The sequence below is a fragment of the Schistocerca piceifrons genome, chromosome 9 (assembly GCF_021461385.2).
Source record: "Schistocerca piceifrons isolate TAMUIC-IGC-003096 chromosome 9, iqSchPice1.1, whole genome shotgun sequence".
Lineage (NCBI taxonomy): Eukaryota > Metazoa > Arthropoda > Insecta > Orthoptera > Acrididae > Schistocerca > Schistocerca piceifrons.
Window position 1 is genome coordinate 212,580,050 of NC_060146.1, and position 20,370 is coordinate 212,600,419.

Here is a 20,370-nt window from a genome sequence, read left to right on the forward strand (position 1 = left end):
GTGACCGAGACGTGTAACAAATGGCACCCCATACCATCACGGCGGATGATACGCCAGTACGGCGATGACGAATAGACGCTCCCAATGTGCGTTCACCGTGATGTCGCCAAACACGGATATGACCATCGTGATGCTGTAAACAGAACCTGCATTCATCCGAAAAAAATGACGTTTTGCCATTCGTGCACCCAGGTTCGTCGTTGAGTATACCATCGCAGGCGCTCCTGTCTGTGATGCAGCGTCAAGTGTAACGCAGCCACGGTCTCCGAGCTGGTAGTCCGTGCTGCTGCAAATGTCGTCGAACTGTTCGTGCAGATGGTTGTAGTCTTGCAAACGTCCCCATCTGTTGACTCAGGGATCGAGACGTGGCTGCACGATCCGTTACAGCCGGTCTCCTAACCTTCGTTGCTTACATATTCCGCCCTCACAATCATATTCCGCACATCAAGACGCTTCATTCGAACCCAAACTCGATAAAATGAAGTCAGCGTTGTATGAATTCATGTAAACGATATGCAAATAACTAGTAAATCGCAAATGCGCTCCGAGATTAAAATACTCGACGGTCACAGGGGCTTTTAGTTCGGGAGACACAAACCGCACGCCGTGGGGCCGGTCCCTTCAGAGGACGACTCAGCCTATCTATGTCGGCCGGTGACCGCCCGTAGAATAGATAGCGTTTGCCCGAGTGAAAGGAAGAACGACCCCGTGTTCGGCTACAGTGTGTGGGAGCGCCCAGCCTACGCATTCTTTACAAAACATAGCACGCAGTTTCAGAGGTTTTCGCAAGGAGACCGCAAACGCCAAACGCCGATGCTACAGATTTCCGGATTGGTCGCCTTAAACGAAACGTCATCCTCCCGTTTTAGAAGAGCGATGCTCATTGGCAGACGATATTCCTGACGCCTTGAGCTGAAGGAGTAATGGAAGAGACCGAAAGATATACCCCTTCATGTCTGGCGTGGAGAGGGGCCGTTCCGTTGTTGCTCTTGGAGCGAGAACACGTAACGAGAGTGTGGGCGCTCGTACGTGTACTCAAAGAGCGAGCAACAAGTCTCTCGTCAGCTCTGTCGAGAACGAATCGCAGTGCGACTCTATATTGAGTCCTTGCGATTAAGTGTTGTTCAATGTGTTGGCCAACACACTTATTGTGCGGTGTGAACGGACAGAGTTATAGTTAAACGACTGTGAGCGAATTTTTGAGTGGCATCGCGGTGGACTGGTTATCTGACCAGTGTACCAGCCAAATAGTTAGACTAGGGGCGAATAAGAGTCCTTGACTTCATCAAGGTGTAGGGAGAGTTTGATTGGCGAAGGTCAATCCAGATAGAACGAGAGTTATCTTATTTGTCAGCAGCGAGCGGCGCAGACAGCAGTCATCGCAGCTTGCAGTATTGTGCGCTCCAGCTCTTGCGAGCCCCATATTTCATCCACAACAGTGCACTTCACTGCATTTCACACGCGACATCCTCAACCGTACCCAGCAACATTCTAAAGGATAATTATTCAAGTTGAGTAGGCGTGCCTCTCAGCCATTCTGCCAAGTCAACAACCATCTTAAACTTTGTATAGAAATTTCATTAGCGAATCTTATTCTTGAGAAGTAACTTCACATTCCGTAAAGAACCCGGAAATGACTTGTTCAGTTCATAACTAAAAGTGCCGTTGTGATTTCTCAAAATTTTTGCAAAATAAATAATAATTTTCGTTAGTTTCATGTTTATCTTACACTAACTAGCACTACTCCAGTACCCAAGTATCCCACTAGTTACGTAAGAAATTTTGTGAATTTTTGTGTTATTTCCTTACAGCAGAAGACTCCAGAAGATATTTATTGCTGAAAGTTTTCAGGCATTTCTCTTTAGAACGTTAGGAGCGTCTGTCTGACTTCTGTAGTAGTGTGGGGGTGGAAATTGCATCTTGCTGGAGCCAAAGGGCAAAGGGTACATCTCAGATTAATCCGTTGCGCAGAATGACAGAATAGCAGCCACACGCTCACAACATTACACAAAACATTACATCACACTTAATATTTTTTTTGTGGGGCGTGGAGAAATTACCCACTTACTATATCCAAAAATTCATCTAATGAGTAGGAGGAGTTGCCATTAAGAAATTCTTTTAATTTCCTTTTAAATGCTACGTGGCTATCTGTCAGACTTTTGATGCTGTTAGGTAAGTGACCAAATACTTTTGTGGCAGCATAATTTACCCCCTTCTGAGCCAAAGTTAGATTTAACCTTGAGTACTGAAGATCATCCTTTCTCTTAGTGTTGTAGCCATGTACACTGCCATTACTTTTGAATTCGTCCGGATTGTTAATAACAAATTCCATAAGTGAATATATATATTGTGAGGCTGCAGTGAAAATCTCTAGCTCTTTAAATAAGTGTCTGCAGGATGATCTTGGATGAGCTACAGCAATTATTCTGATTACACGCTTTTGTGCAATGAACACTCTTTTACTCAATGATGAGTTACCCCAGAATACGATGCCATACGAAAGCAGAGAATGAAAACAGCCGTGGTAAGCTAATTTACTCCGATGTATATCGCCAAAATTTGCAATGACCTTAATACCATAAGTAACTGAACTCAAACGTTTCAGCAGATCTTCAGTGTGTTTTTTCCAGTTCAACCCTTCACCAATGAATACACCTAGAAATTTTGAATATTCAACCTTAGCTACGGATTTCTGATCGAAGTCTATATTTATTAATGGTGTCATTCCATTTACTGTGTGGAACTGTATATACTGTGTTTTGTCAAAGTTTAATGAGAGCCCATTTGCAGAGAACCACTTAATGATTTCCTGAAAAACATCGTTTACAATTTCACCAGCTAATTCTTGTCTGTTGGGTGTGATAGCTGTACTTGTATCTTCGGCAAAAAGTACCAGCTTTGCATCTTCGTGAATACAGAATGGCAAGTCATTAATATATCGGGTGATCAAAAAGTCAGTATAAATTTGAAAACTTAATAAACCACGAAATAATGTAGATAGAGAGGTAAAAATTGACACAAATGCTTTGAATGACATGGGGTTTTATTAGAACCAAAAAAAGGAAACTACTGCTAGACGCGTGAAGGATCTCTTGCGCGCGTCGTTTGGTGATGATCGTGTGCTTAGCCGCCACTTTCGTCATGCTTGGCCTCCCAAGTCCCCAGACCTCAGTCTGTGCGATTATTGGCTTTGGGTTATCTGAAGTCGCAAGTGTATCGTGATCGACCGACATCTCTAGGGATGCTGAAAGACAACATCTGACGCCAATGCCTCACCATAACTCCTGACATGCTTTACAGTGCTGTTCACAACATTATTCCCCGACTACAGCTATTGTTGAGGAATGATAGTGGACATATTGAGCATTTCCTGTAAAGAACTTCATCTTTGCTTTGTCTTACTTTGTTATGCTAATTATTGCTATTCTGATCAGATGAGGCGCCATCTGTCGGGCATTTTTTGAACGTTTGTATTTTTTTGGTTCTAATAAAACCCCATGTCATTCCAAGCATATTGTGTCAATTTGTACCTCTATCCACATTATTCCGTGATTTATTCAGTTTTCAAATTGATATTGACTTTTTGATCACCCGGTATATTAAGAACAGCAGAGGACCCAAGACAGAACCTTGCGGCACACCATTCTTGATTGTTCCCCAGTTTGAGAAATCACCAGTTCTTTGCATATTATGTGAACTGCTTATTTCAACTTTCTGCTCTCTTCCAGTTACGTATGATTGAAACCATTTGAGCGCTGTCCCGTTCATACCATAATACGTGAGCTTATCTAGAAGTACTCCATGATTTCCATGGAATGGACTGTGTCCTCTGGTCCCACTCAACCGCTCACTGACTGGGAATCGTTGTGTTATGCTATTTGGAGACCATTCGCAGCCATTCATCGACTTCATATTCCCAAACATGTCACCAATTGTCACCGGACTACAATTGTTCGCGACTGGTTTGAAGAACATTGTGGACAATTCCAGCGAACGATTTTGCCTCCCAGATCGCCCGACACGAGTCACATCGAACACTTATGGGACATAATCGAGAGGCCAGTTCGTGCACAAAATCCTGCACCGGCAATACTTTTGAAATAACGGACGGCTATTGAGGCAGCATAGGCCAGTATTTCTGCAGAGGACCTCCAACGACTTGAGACCGTGCCACGTCCCGTTGCTGCGCTGTGCCGGGCTAATGGAGATCCGACACGGTGTTAGGTGGTGTCCCATGGCTTGTGCCACTCCAGCGCACCTATTCTCAGTGCCTACGAGGCTGCATCTTCTTGCCTCACCTGCACCTCAGTCTCCTCGCGATGTTTTGTGGTGCCGCGGTTCAGGTTCCTCGTGTTGCTCACTGTATTTTTCCGCTATCTTCTCACTATTATCGAAGATCACGACAGTCGACTTCCAATATTTCTGATGCCACTGTTTTATCCACTGACTTGCATCTCGGCTTTCTGCAACTACTGAAAAATGGCCCTAAGCACTATGGGACTTTATGTCTGATGTGATCAGTCCCCTAGAACTTATATCGAATGCCGGACATTTGCCACGCCGGACATTTGCCACACTTGCCCCTTCGCCAGGTAGCGATCCCTCAGGTAAGGGACGCCCTTCCTCGTACTTCTTCTGTCCGCTTTCAAACCGCCGTCTCCACATCTTACCCGATACAACCAGTACGTAAGGGACCTTCTTCTTCGACATCTTGGCGAGATACAGAGCTTCTTTTCCGAAATCGAAATATTTATACCTTTTGGGAAACGAAAGCAATTCCGACGATCATGTCAGTACGTAATTAGTTTTGCCAAGTATAAATATAGATCCCTCTGCCTGTACGGTAGCTTCCTTTCACGCTTACTGATTGCAATAGAAAAAGTCCATCGCCATGAGAGCAACAAGAAAGGAACGATGTAAAGAGAATGCGAATGTAAGCTAATCATTTCTTTTTGATCAATGCATTTGTGCCTACTTTAATTACTACAACAGCATGTCCAGAAAACAATAAGGAAATAAGAAATGGGTATGTGAATGTTTGGAAAGAAGAACGATATACTCCATATTAATTTACTCTCTAAAATCCGATATCCCTTGCGGTGAAACATTAGTTAATAAAGTGTAGCGGGGCAATGTTCAAAACATGACTCAAAGTACGTTCATAAACAGAGATAAGAACATCTATGATTGACATGTCATCTAAAGTCGACGTACAATTTTAAAATGTTGGAAATAGGGAAATGAAGTAATACAGAATGCTATGCTTGTACCTTACGTTGTTGTTCTACATTGTTTAGCTCTGGTATCTACAGGGTCACAGAGAAAGCATCCTAGGTTTTGGAGGCAAAAGCCGTAATTGTAATGATCTCGACTACAACAGAAACAAGAAGCACTACTTGAGGAAAAATAATGTAATGTGTGTTCCAGCTCACAAGCGACATTGAAGCAGGTAGTTCCTGTGACTTAGTATGGACAGAGGTTATATTGGACAACCGGAATAAAGTAATAACTGGCTCCTTTTACCAACCCCCGGTCTCAGATGAAACAGTTGCTGAATATTTCAAAGAAAACTCGAGTCTCATCGCAAATAGGTACCATACTCATACAATTATAGTTGGCAGTGACTTCAATCTACCTTCCGTATGTTGACAAAAATACAAAAAATGGTTCAAATGGCTCTGAGCACTATGGGACATAACTTCTGAGGTCATCAGTCCCCTAGAACTTAGAACTACGTGAACCTAACCAACCTAACGACATCACACACATCCATGCCCGAGGCATGATTCGAACCTGCGACTGTAGCGGTCGCGCCTAGAACCGCTCGGCCACTGCGGCCGGCACAAAAATACATTTTCAGACGATACTGTAGATAGAAAACAACTTCCGTAATTGTTCTAATTGCTTTTTATAAAATTATTTTGAATAATTAGTTCACGAGGCCATTCAAATTGTAAATGCTTACGAGAACACACTTGACCTCGTAGCCACAAATAATCCTGAGCATCGCGACGGATCCAGGAATTAGTGAACACACAGTCGTAGCGAGACTCAATTCCGTAACAAAGAAATTCACCAAAACTAAACGCGAAATATATATATATTTATAAAAGAAACAAAACACTCGGTTGACGTCTTTCTAACAGACAGTCTCCAATCCTTGCAAACTATGTAAGTGAAGACCATATGTGGCTTAATTTCGAAGAAATAATATCAACAGCACTCGAGACATTCATACCAAATAAATTAATAAGAGACAGAACTGTTCCCTATGGTACACAAAACACGACAGAAAGCTGCTGCAGTAGCACCGAAAAAGGCATGTATAATTTAGACGAGCGCAAAATCTCCAAGATTGGCGAAGTTTTACTGTGGCTCGAAATTTGGTGCGGATTTCAATGCGAGATGCATTTAATAGTTTCCACAACGAAACTCTCTCTAGATATGTGGCGGAAAATCCAAAGAGATTCTGGTCCTGTGTTAAGAAAACCACGGAAAGGCTCAGTAAGCGATGAGGAGGAGGAGGGGGAGACAAGGGACCCAACCCTTCGGAGCAGGTGAAATCGTGGCAAATGTCCGGCGTGGCAAATGTCCGCACACCCTTAGATCTACTTAAACCTACCTAACCTAAGGACATCACACACATCGATGCCTGAGGCAGGATTCGAACCTTCGACCGTAGCGGTCGCGCGGTTCCAGACTGTAGCGCCTAGAACCGCTCGGCCACTCCGGGCGGCTGCAACTACAGAGTCTGCTCTGATTACTATTTCTCCCAATGTGTCATCAAGCTCTTTTTCTCTAATCCTTGCTGCTGCCCATTTAGTGCACTTCGTTCCTCTTACTTGGATCACGTCATTTCTTGAAAATTCCTCGGTCCGGCGCACAATTTAATACGCTAGGAAGTTTCATAACAGCGCACATCACGCTGCCGAGTGAAAATTTCATTCTGCATCTAATTTCTTGCTTTTGATAACCGAATTTTCACTACCGCTTTTTGCCCTTGCCGCAGTAGCGCCAACATTTCAGTTAGTGAGAAAGCCGGCGCGGCCGTTGGAATGCCGCCTGGCGGTTCTATTGTTTCAGCGCCCACTCCCGTCTTGATAGATGCACCTTCGCCTGTTATTTCCCCTGTGGTTGCCGCTCTGGTGAGTCCGTCTCCTTCGCCATTTTCCCGGCACGCGGCCGGTCCTTTGCTTACATGCATCTGCACTCAACTCCCCGTTTGCCTCACGGCCGATTGTATCGCTGCCTCCGTCCTCGCAGAACGTAATGTCTCTCCCAACTGCGGCGGCTGAGCACCGTCCTTTGTGTTCAAAACCCTAGCCTTTGATCTAGTGCCAAAGTACTCTCCAGTTATGGGAGTCTAAGGGATAAAATGAACTCTTCTGAGGGGTGAAAACCAAAGGATTCTAATGTGTTTCGGTCACAAAACTAAATAATTTTTTAAAGTTTATTACTATTGTCACAGTTTTGGAAGACTGTGCTACTGATTACACCAGTTACTAGTAATTGCATCTTCTCAAATACCAGCATTAACGTGTGTCGTGTGTCTTGGAGATTACAGATTGCGAAACGAAGATATGAATATTTCCCACGCCAAATCCACCGGCTGTATGCATATTTTGAACTTTGTACCACGAACCTACGACAGTAAAATTGAGACATGTAGATCACATGTGCTAAAATATCCCTTGAAAACGCCTTCTCCGAAATGATAGTTCCCGCAATGGACCAGAAATTGCTTCATTATTCGCTCCGCAGCAGATAAACGGACTAATTGATAGCACAACATAACCATGGCGTAGTGGTTACTGTAGTGTTGTAGGACCTACATGCACTGAAGCGCCAAAGAAGCTGCTATAGGCATGCGTATTGAAATACAGACATATATAGTCCGCAGCTCGTGGTCGTGCGGTAGCGTTCTCGCTTCCCACGCCCGGGTTCCCGGGTTCAGTTCCCGGCGGGGTCAGGGATTTTCTCTGCCTCGTGATGACTGAGTGTTGTGTGACGTCCTTAGGTTAGTTAGGTTTAAGTAGTTCTAAGTTCTAGGGGACTGATGACCACAGATGTTTAGTCCCATAGTGCTCAGAGCCACAGACATATATAAACAGACACAATAAGGCGCTGCGGTCGGCAACGCCTATATAAAACAACACGAGTCTGGCGCAATTGTTAGATCGGTTACTGCTGCTACAACGGTAGATTATCAAGATTTAAGCGAGTTTGAACGTGGTGCTATAGTCGGCGCACGAGCGATGGGACACAGCATTTCCAAAATTGCGATCGAGTGGGGATTTTCCCGTACGACCATTTCACGAGTGTACCGTGAATATCAGGAATCCGGTAAAACATCAAATCTCCGACATCGCTGCGGCCAGAAAAAGATCCTGCAAGAACGGTACCGACGACGACTGAAGAGAACCGTTCAACGTGACGTAAGTGCAACCCTTCCGCAAAATTGCTGCAGATTTCAGTGTCAGCGTGCGAACCATTCGACGATACATCACCGATGTGGGCTTTGGGAGCTGAAGGCCCACTCGTGTACCATCGATGATTGTACGACACTAGGGTTTACGCCTCGTCGGGGCCCGTCGACACCGACACTGGATTGTTGATGACTGGAAACATGTTGCCTGGTCGGACGAGTCTCGTTTCAAATTGTATCGAGCGGACGTGTATGGGTATAGAGACATAATCATGAATCTATGGAACCTGCGTGTCAACAGGGGACTGTTCCAGCTGTTGGAGTCTCTGTAATGGTGTGGGGCGTCTGCAGTTGGAGTGATTTGGGACCCTTGATAAGTCTAGATACGACTCTGACAGAGGACACGTACGTAAGCATCCTGTCTGATCACCTGCATCATCCCCTTGTGCGCTCCGACGGACTTGGGCAGTTTCAGAAGGACAATAGGACACCCGACACGTCCAGAATTGATACAGAGTGGCTCCAGGAACACTCTTCTGAGTTTAAACACTTCCGCTGGCCACCAAACTCCCCAGACATTAACATTATTGAGCATATGTGGTATGCCTTGCAATGTACTGTTCAGAAGAGATCTCCACCCCCTCGTACTCCTGTGGATTTATGGACAGGCGTGCAGGATTCATGGCGTCAGCTCCCAGCTCCCTCCAGCACTACTTCAAACATTGATCGAGTCCATGCCACGTCGTCTTGCGGCCTTCCGCGTGCTGGGGGGGGGGGGGGGGGGCTACACTACATTAGGCAGGTATACCAGTTTCTTTGGCTCTATGCACTATTACGAGTATTATAATTATTTCTTTCCTTTCTCACACGTTATGTCTCGTTAAAAATGGAAACTGATGGGGACCTTGATCAAGCCTGACTTCCTTTTAACCGTATGGTGTATATATACGTTTGGATGTAGCTGTATTGCGTTGATGTACTGGCGGATATTGTGTGGTATGACTCCTGTAGTTGATAGTATAATTGGTATAATGTCAACTTTATCCTGACGCCACATGTCCTTGACTTCTTCAGCCAGTTGGATGTATTTTTCAATTTTTTCTCCTCTTTTCTTCTGTATATTTGTTGTATTGGGTATGGATATTTCGATTAGTTGTGTTAATTTCTTCTTTTTACTGGTGAGTATGATGTCAGGTTTGTTATGTGGTGTTGTTTTATCTGTTATAATGGTTCTGTTCCAGTATAATTTGTATTCATCATTCTCCAGTACATTTTGTGGTGCATACTTGTATGTGGGAACGTGTTGTTTTATTAGTTTATGTTGTATGGCAAGTTGTTGATGTATTATTTTTGCTACATTGTCATGTATTCTGGTGTATTCTGTATTTGCTAGTATTGTACATCCGCTTGTGATGTGATCTACTGTTTCTGTTTGTTGTTTGCAAAGTCTGCATTTATCTGTTGTGGTATTGGGATCTTTAATAATATGATTGCTGTAATATCTGGTGTTTATTGCTTGATCCTGTATAGCAGTCATGAATCCTTCCGTCTCACTGTATATATTGCCTTTTCTTAGCCATGTGTTGGATGCGTCTTGATCGATGTGCGGCTGTGTTAGATGATACGGATGCTTGCCATGTAGTGTTTTCTTTTTCCAATTTACTTTCTTCGTATCTGTTTATGTTATGTGATCGAAATGGTTGTAGAAGTGGTTATGAAATTGCAATGGTGTAGCCGATGTATTTATATGAGTGATTGTATTTTGCTAGTTTCTGCTAGTTCTTATTATTTTCTTCTTATTATTGTTATTCTCCTTCTTCTTATTATTCTTCTTCTTATTATTATTATTATTATTACTAACGGCAGTGGTTAGAGGTGCAGCATTCGCAGTGGAAGTCTTTCAGTTTCTGTCATTTCAGAAGTAAGGAGTCCAGCCATCCAGCAAATTCCAAGTAATTGGTGTAATGCACACACTTAACTTGCTCGATTTTCAATGTGGGTGCAGACTATGGGTGATGTAATTTTCCTTAGGGAGAGGAGAGATGGAGAGGAAACACGTTTTGTAGGAAATATCTAGCCTCAATGGGGATAGCTAGCTTTCTTTTCTGAAAAGAAGCTGTAGCTAGCACTAGCAATGGATTGGGAACTGCTTAAGCATTCTATAAAAAAAGACTGTTAGAAACATGTAGAAGTAATCGTCTCATTCACTTACTACTTCGTGACAGCGATATATTATATATCTTTCACTTTGAAAGTGAGGGTGTTCAAAGAACATTGTTTTTCATTCTAACCTTTAGTTAGGCGCTAATGTTGGAGATGGTGCGTGGGGAGAGGGAGAGTGTACTGGCTAATACCTGGCTACACTCAGCCGTAATGGTCCCAGAATGGTTGGGAACCCTGGTCTAGACGCAACCTTCATTCTCTCTCGCGCTCATACGAGATACTGAACATCAACCACAAACAAGAAAAAAACGCCTATTGTTGCCAACAATTAACCTGAACTCTTATTAATTCAGTTTCGCAAGACGCATTCCATTTTGAACAACTAAAACAAAACACACGTAATGCTGTCAACAATTATGTTATGCAACACCGGATAGTTGTATACAGTCTGAATTCTGTCGACCCTAAAAGTAACTTGGATGTTATTAGTCGTCCTAAAATCTTCCTGCTTTACAAACGGATCCCGTCAATAGGACATCGTCAGTAGGCAGGCAGACGCCAAACGAAACTTTCCTGCCTCTTCTGTCATATGTTCCAAATACGTCCTGACATGGTAACCTAAATGCATCGTCACTGTTACGGTTCCGCGCCTCAAGATCTATAAAAACGGAACCCCTAAAGAACTGCCATCGCTTATTTGTCCGTCTGTCTGTCATTCCGATTGTGAAGAACCCTTTTTCTCAAGAACGAGTAGACGTATGAAGCTCAAATTTATGTTACATATTAAGGTTTATGGCCGCTTGACGGTGTAAAAAACTTAATCCTCTAAGTCAATTCAGTGAAAAGATACAGTCATTTGTCACTCACACTATGTGATCAAAAGTATCCGGACACCCTCAAAAACATACGATTTTCGTATTAGGTGCATTGTGATGCCACCTACTGCCAGATACTCCATATCAGCGACCTCAGTAGTCATTAGACATCGTGAGAGAGGAGAATGGGCGCTCCGCGGAACTCACGGACTTCGAACGTGGTCAGGTGATTGGGTCTCACTTGTCTCATACGTCTGTACGCGAGATTTCTACACTTCTCAACAACCCTAGGTCCACTGTTTCCGATGTGATAGTGAAGTGGAAACGTGAAAGGACACGTACAGCACAAAAGCGTACAGGCCGACCTTGTCTGTTGACAAATAGAGACCGCGTACAGTTGAAGAAGGCTGTAATGTGTAATAGGCAGACATCTATCAAGGCCATCACACAGTGATTCCAAACTGCATCAGGATCCACTGCAAGTACTATGACATTTCGGCGGGAGGTCAGAAAACTTGGATTTCGTGGTCGAGTGGCACTCATCACGCAGGTAAATGCCAAACGACGCCTCGCTTGGTGTAAGGAGCGTAAACTTTGGCCGATTGTACAGTGGAAAAGTATTGTGTGTAGTGACGAATCACATGTAGGCAATGTGGCGATCCGATGGCAGGATGTGGGTATGGCGAATGCCCGGTGAGCGTCACCTCCCAGCGTGTGTGGCGCCTACAGTAAAATTCGGAGGCGGTGGAGTTATGGTGTGGTCGTGTTTTTCATGGAGGGGGCTTGCACCCCTTATTGTTTTGCGTGGCACTATCACAGCACAGGCCTACATTGATGGATTCAGCACCTTCTTGCTTTCCACTGTTGAAGAGCGATTCGGGGATGGCGGTTGCATCTTTTAACACGATCGAGCACCTGTCCATAATGCACGGCCTGTGGTGGTGTGGTTACACGACAATAACATCCCTGTGATTGACTGGCCTGCACATAGTCCTCGAACGCCTTTGGGATGTTTTGGAACGCCGACTTGGTGCCAGGTCTCACCGATCGACATCGATACGTCTCCTCATTGCAGTACTCCGTGAAGAATGGGTGGTCATTCCCCAAGAAGCCTTCCAGCACCTGATTGAACGTATGCCCGCGAGAGTGGAAGCTGTCATCAAGGCTAAGGGTGGTCCAACAGCATACTGAATTCCAGCATTACCCATGGAGTGCGCCACGAATGTGTAAGTCATTTTCAGCCAGCTGTCCGGATACTTTAGATCAAATAGTGGATTTTCATACTCGAAAACTGACTCATCATAACGTGTAGGATGCTTCCCGTTGACATAAAATCACGAAATTGGGCAAGAACCAAGGTTTCACAGTACAGTCCATTCTTGTTTGTATTACTCTTGTCAGCAACTTGGCTGCATTAGCTGTTAAGCCGATTGTGCGATAAATCTCGCACTTTCAACTTCGGAATTGTGTGGATGATGTTTTTCCGAAAGTCAGATGGTATATCGCCAGACTCATACATTCAATGTGAATAGTCGTTTTGTTCCCATTTTTCCTCCAGTGATTTTAGAAATTCTAATGGAATCCCTCTAGCCTTATATGATCTAAGTCCTCAAAAGCTCTCTTAAATTCTGATTCTATTGCTGGATCCCCTATCTTTTCTAATTCGACTCCTTTTTCTTCTTCCATCACATCAGACAAATCTTCCCCCTCACAGAGGTCTTCAATATACTCTTTCCGCCAATCCGCTCTTTCCTCTGCATTTGACAGTGGAATATCTGTTGCAATCTTAAAGTTACCACCCTTTCTTTTAATTTCACAGAGGGTTGTTTTGACTTTTTTTGTATACTGCGTCAGTACTTTCGACAATCATTTCTTTTTCGATTTCTTTACATCTTTCGTGCAGCCATTTCGTCTTAGCATCCCTGCACTTCCTATTTATTTCATTCCTCACCGACTTGTGTTTCTGTATTGCCCTGTATTTCCCTGAACATTTTTGTACTTCCTTCCTTCATCGATCAACTGAAGTATTTCTTCTGTTATCCCTGGTTTCTTAGCAGTTACCTTCTTTGTATTTACGTTTTTCTTTCCAACTTCTGTTACTGCCCTTTTTTTTTTTAGAGATCTCCACTCCTGTGCAACTGTACAGCTTACTGCGCTATTCCTTACTGCAGTATCAATAGCCTTAGTGAACTTCAAGCGTATCTCGTCATTCCTTACTACTTGCACATCCCACTTCTTTGCGTATTGATTCTTCCTGTTAAGCTTCTGCCTGCTCTTCGTCACTACTACATTGTGATCGCAGTCGATACGTGTTCCTGGGTACGCCGTACAATCCAGTATCTAATTTCGGAATCTCTGCGCGACCATGATGTAACCTAACTGAAATTTCCTGTATCTCTCTGCCTTTCCTAAGGATACCTCCTCCTCTTGTGATTCTTGAACACAGTATTCACTATTACTAGCTGAAATTTATTACGGAACTCAATCAGTCTTTCTCCTCCCTAATTCCTACTACCAATCCAGTATCCTCCCGTAAACCTTTTTTATACTTCTTCCCCTACATCCGCAATCGAGTTCCCCATCATTATTAGATTTTCATCTCCCTTTACGTACTGAATTACCCGTTCAATACCATCATGTACTTCCTCTAATTAGGAAATCTATAATATTGAATAGACATCCTACTAGAATGAAGACAACTACATACCATAATATTAATTATTTTCAAAGAAGAGAGAAATTAAATAAATGTACAAAATCAATACAGAATGTTCAACCCAGTGACTTTTCTGAAAATCGCGTCCCCGTTTATTACACGGTCACACGATGTTGGTTGTTTCTGACTAGCCCCATGAAACGAAAGATCTCCACCCTTACTTTCACTGGCAGTACAGAGCTCAGGGAACAAGCAAACGGAACGCAACACATCTGCTGTGGTCGGTCGCCTGTCTGCTGACCCATACTGCGTGTGTCTCAGATTACAATGCTGGGAGACGTGGTAGGGCAGCGTCGATCTGCTGGGTGCCGTTGATGTACGCTCAGTACGTATAAATTTTGTCTGCACAGTGGACGTAATACACCGTCTGCAAACTCCTAGAGCTGAAAGTACTTCAGTACGACACAGAACACGAGTCGAGATTTCTGCATCAAATGAAACGACAAGCTTACTGTTACCACTCACTGTTTATTTACCTCCACGCCGCGTTTCAAATGTTTCAAGCTCCATCATCAGGTGCATTTATATTTGTTGACATGACGCGTATGTGTGTCTTGTGTTACGATTTTTGGAGGAACTTCGGCGCTGTCTAGTGGAGAAACAAAACACTATTTCAGAACATGGTTTTGGGTTTTTTTGATAAAAAACTTAAAGTGTGTCTAACGTTAAAAGCAAAGTAACACAGAGCACCTCCAGTGGCCACGTGTTTCTTTCACTGTCGTAACACATCACATTGTATACTGTCGTATTTTGTAAACAAATATGACGTGTGGAAACTATTAGGTGCAAGGATCACATAGCAGAAGAGAAACATTACCACAATGGACACAGAATACACATCGTAACAACATTATTACAGAGTAGGTTTCTGAGGATTTTGGAGATCTTTCTTTTGAGGTGTTGAATACAAGCATTGGAACGCATATTTTAGGTGGTATACAAATCCTTTATTGACACGTTTATATAGCTTAAACTTCATACTCGTTTATATAACTAGGTGACAAGTTGCAAATTTTAAGCACAGTAATTATATTGCAAATTTTAAGCACAATAATTATGATTGTACTTAAAATTCGCAATTACAGCAATAATTATGACTGTACTTAAAATTTGCAACATGTCACCTAATTATATAAGCGAGTATGAAGTTTACGCTACATACACTTGAGAAAATCGCATTATATACCACCTCAAACATGTATTCAAAATAATGGTTCAAATGGCTCTGAGCACTATGCGACTTAACTTTTGAGGTCATCACTCGCCTAGAACTTACAACTAATTAAACCTAACTAACCTAAGGACACCACATACATCCATGCCCGAGGCAGGATTCGAACCTGCGACCGTAGCGGTCGCTCGGCTCCAGACTGTAGCGCCTACAACCGGACGGCCACTCCGGCCGGCAAACATGTATTCCAACGCTTGTATTCAACACGTCAAAACAAAGATCTCCAAAATCCTTAAAGCCTTATTCTGTATAAAGTTGTTATGATGTATATTCTTTGTACTTTCTGATAATGTTTCTCTTCTGCTACATGATCCTTGCACCTAATAGTTTCCAGTCGCGATGTTTGTTTACAAAAAATGACAGCATACATGTGATGCGTTACGACAGTGAAAGGAAACTGTGACCCCTGGAGATACTCTATTTCACTTATTTTATTTTTACCGTTAGATATACGTTTAGTTCTTTTGTCAAAAAAAGCCAAATCATGTTCTGAAGTAGTGTATTGTTCCTCCACTAGACAGCTTAAGGTGCTCACCAAAGGTAGAGCGCCGTTTGACCTGACCATCCTTTGTTAGCAAATGCTCTTAAATCCTAAACATTCTACCGGCTTGTCCTACTGAAGATTAGATTAGATTACATTACATTACATTTAGTTCCATGTATCATGAATACGATATTTCGTACTGATGTGGAACGAGTCAAATTTTCCAATACATGACATAATTAAGTTAATTTAACAACATAATTAAGTTAATGTAACAACTTTTTATTTTTATCTTTTTTTTATTTTTTAATAATTTTTTTGTTTGGTTTTTTTCTTTTTTTCTTAATTTATATCTAAAAATTCCTCTATGGAGTAGAAGGAGTTGTCATTCAGAAATTCTTTTTATTTCTTCTTAAATACTTGTTGGTTATCTGTCAGACTTTTGATACTATTTGGTAAGTGACCAAAGACTTTAGTGGCAGTATAATTCACCCCTTTCTGTGCGAAAGTTAGATTTAATCTTGAATAGTGAAGATCATCCTTTCTCCTAGTATTGTAGTTATGCACACTGCTATTACTTTTGAATTGGGTTTGGTTGTTAATAACAAATTTCATAAGAGAGTATATATACTGAGAAGCTACTGTGAATGTCCCTAGATCCTTAAATAAATGTCTGCAGGATGATCTTGGGTGGACTCCACCTATTATTCTGATTACACGCTTTTGAGCAATAAATATTCCTCAGTGATGAATTACCCCAAAATATGATGCCATATGCAAGCAATGAGTGAAAATAGGCGTAGTAAGCTAATTTACTAAGATGTTTATCACCAAAATTTGTAATGGCCCTTATTGCATAAGTAGCTGAACTCAAACGTTTCAGCAGATCATCAATGTGTTTCTTCCAATTTAATCTCTCATCAATGGACACACCTAAAAATTTTGAATATTCTACCTTAGCTATATGCTTCTGATTAAGATTTATATTTATTAATGGCGTCATACCATTTATTGTATGGAACTGTATGTACTTTGTCTTATCAAAATTCAGTGAGAGAGTCCGTTTACAAGGAACCACTTAGTAATTTTCTGAAAGACGTTATTGACAATTTCATCAGTTAATTCTTGTTTCTCAGGTCTGATTACTATACTTGTATCATCAGCGAAGAGAACTAACTTTGCCTCTTCATGAATGTAGAATGGCAAGTCATTAATATATATTAAGAACAACAAAGGACCCAAGACCAACCCTTGTGGAACCCCATTCTTGATGGTTCCCCAGTTTGAGGAATGTGCTGATCTTTGCATATTACGAGAACTGCTTATTTCAACTTCCTGCACTATTCCTGTTAGGTATGAATTAAACCATTTGTGCACTGTCCCACTCATGCCACAATACTTGAGCTTGTCTAGCAGAATTTCATGATTTACACAATGAAAAGCCTTTGAGAGATCACAAAAAATCCCAATGGGTGGTGTTCATTTATTCAGATCATTCAAAATTTGATTGGTGAAAGCATATATGGCATTTTCTGTTGAAAAAACCTTTCTGGAAACCAAACTGACATTTTGTTAGTACTTCATTTTTACAGATATGTGAAGCTACTCTTGAATACATTACTTTCTCAAAAATTTTGGATAAAGCTGTTAGAAGGGAGATTGGATGGTAATTGGTGACATCAGATCTATCCCCTTTTTTTATGCAAAGGTATAACAATAGCATATTTCAGTCTCTGAGAGAAAATGCCCTGTTCCAGAGAGCTGTTACACAGGTGGCTGAGAATCTTACTTATCTGTTGAGAACAAGCTTTTAGTATTTTGCTGGAAATGCCATCACTCCCATGTGAGGTTTTGCTTTTAAGCAAGTTTATTCTTCTCCTAATTTCAGAGGGAGAAGTGGGTGAGATTTCAATTGTATCAAATTGCATAGGTATGGCCTCTTCCATTAACTGCCTAGCGTCTTCTAGTGAACACCTGGATCCTACTATATTCACAACATTTAGAAAATGATTATTAAAAATATTTTCAACTTCTGACTTTTTGTTCGTAAAGTTTTCATTCAATTTGATGGTAATACTGTCTTCCTGTGCTCTTGGTTGATCTGTTTCTCTTTTAATAATATTCCAAATTGTTTTAATTTTATTATCAGAGTTGCTGATTTCAGACATGATGCACATACTTCTGGATTTTTTAATAGCTTTTCTTAATATAGCACAGTAGTTTTTATAATGTTTGATAGTTTCTGGGTCACTACTCTTTCTTGCTGTCAGATACATTTCCCTTTTCTGGTTACAAGATATTTTTATACCCTTAGTAAGCCATGGTGTGTTACATGGTTTCTTACGAGTATATTTAACTATTTTCTTGGGGAAGCAGTTTTCAAATGCATTTACAAAAGTGTCATGAAATAAATTATATTTTAAATTGGCATCACGTTCACGGTACACCTCATCCCAGTCTAACTGCTGTAGGCTTTCCCTGAAATTTGCAATTGTTAAATCGTTGACTGAACGTACTACTTTGGAGGACTGTTCAGTACTGCTGAATGGAGCTGTGTCATATATTGTAACTAGCTGTGCACCATGATCAGAAAGACCATTCTCAATAGGCTGACGTTTATCTGGTTAAACGTATCTTGGTCTATAAAGAAGTTATCTGTCAGTGAGCTGCTATCCCTTACCACCCGAGTAGGAAAATGAATAATGGGTGTCAAATTGAAAGAACCGAGTAATACTTCAAGGTCATTTTTCCTATTACCCTCTTTCAGAGAATCTACAGTGAAGTCCCCATAAATAATAATTTGCTTCCCCCTGTCTGACAGATATCACAAGAAGGAGTACAAATTTTTCAGAAATAGATGAAAATTTCCCTATGGGGACCTATATACAGTTACAATTATAAATATGCTTTTATTTAATTTAATCTCACAGGCACATGCTTCTATATGTTTCTCTACACAAAACTTTTTTGTTTCTATACTTTTTGCACAATGATAACTTTTGACATATATGGCAACTCCTCCTTTCTCCATATTTTCTCTAATTACATATGCAGAGAGCTTATATCCACTTACATTTGCCTTATCCATATCAGTAACAATGTGATGCTCAGACAGGCATAGCATATCTATTTCATCCTCAGCTTCTAAATCTTCTAAACAAACCAGAAGCTCATCTATTTTATTCTTTAAACTCACAATATTTTGATGAAATATATTATTTTTAATTATACTTTTATGAGAACCTTTCCTTATTCTAACATTTGCAGTACTCTCCTGTCTGAGTTTCTCATTGTGCTTAGGCCTAGTTCCTATACCAGTGGTCACGTGGTGTTCAGAGAGGCAGATTATGTCAACTGGGTTGGGTGACTTTAATTCATCAATGCAATTACCTAGGACTGAGATACAACTTGGTGGAGATAGAATTTCTGGTGGTTGGTGAAAATTTATAATTGACAGCTGTGATTGGTATTCCAATGTGCTGTTTAATTTCTTTCCTAAACTGAAGATTTGTTTCTATCCTGACCTCTCGTAGAACTTGACATCTTTCTGTCTTACCTATCCTAAAAAATGTCCTGCTCCAACACCTGTAACCACTGGTATTTTGCCATTCATGGCAGTGCCTCCCCCCCTTAAATTTCCTGCTATTGCCCCAGCCAGTTTACCCTTCCCTTTCCTGTTAAGATGTAGGCCGTGCCTGGTATAGTCCCACCTACTGAGAGAATCAACAGGAACCACACCAATATGAGCCCCCGCACCCGACCCAAGCAACTGTTCCAACTCCAAATTAAATCTCCCAACAGAAGAGTTCAAATGAGGCCGGTCATGGCGTCGCGATGCCGACACAATCTTTACTAGGTCACACTCTATACTGTACCCACGATCTCTGTCGATACTGTTCCCTGGCCCTCCCACAATAACCACGGTGTCTTCCCTGGTAAATCCTTTACAGAGTGAACCTAAATCCTCTGTCACCTGATCCAGACTAGCACTTGGTTTGAAAAAATTTGTGACCTGGTATTCTCGTCCTAATTCCTCCTGCAGAAGTTGGCCTACACCTCTGGCATGAGAACTGCCTAACAACAAAACTTTCTTCCTTTTCGATGACTTTCCTACATTCTTTTTCAATTTCCTATTGCAAGTTTGTTGTGTCCTGTCTACACCTACCTCTGCTTGAGGCTCATCAGTTTCCAACTGAAGCAACAGGTCAAACTTATTTTTGACATTCACCACAAAACTGTCAGACTTAGTTCTAGGCCTGTTCCTTCTGCTACCTGTTGCCACTTCCCACCTCTCTTTGCCCTTCTCCCTCCTTAACCTGTGCAGATCTTCCCTAGCCTGATCTAGCTCAGCCTGAAGGGCAGCAATTTTCCCCTCCTGTTCCACTATCTTCCTATCTCTGCTGCAAATCCTACATAACCACTGATGAGCCTGATCCACTTTCCCGACACCCACGCCACTGCAGTCCCCCCAGTGAAAAAAACTACTGCATCCATCACACCAAACCCCGGAACTAACAATTCTACGGCAAGTCA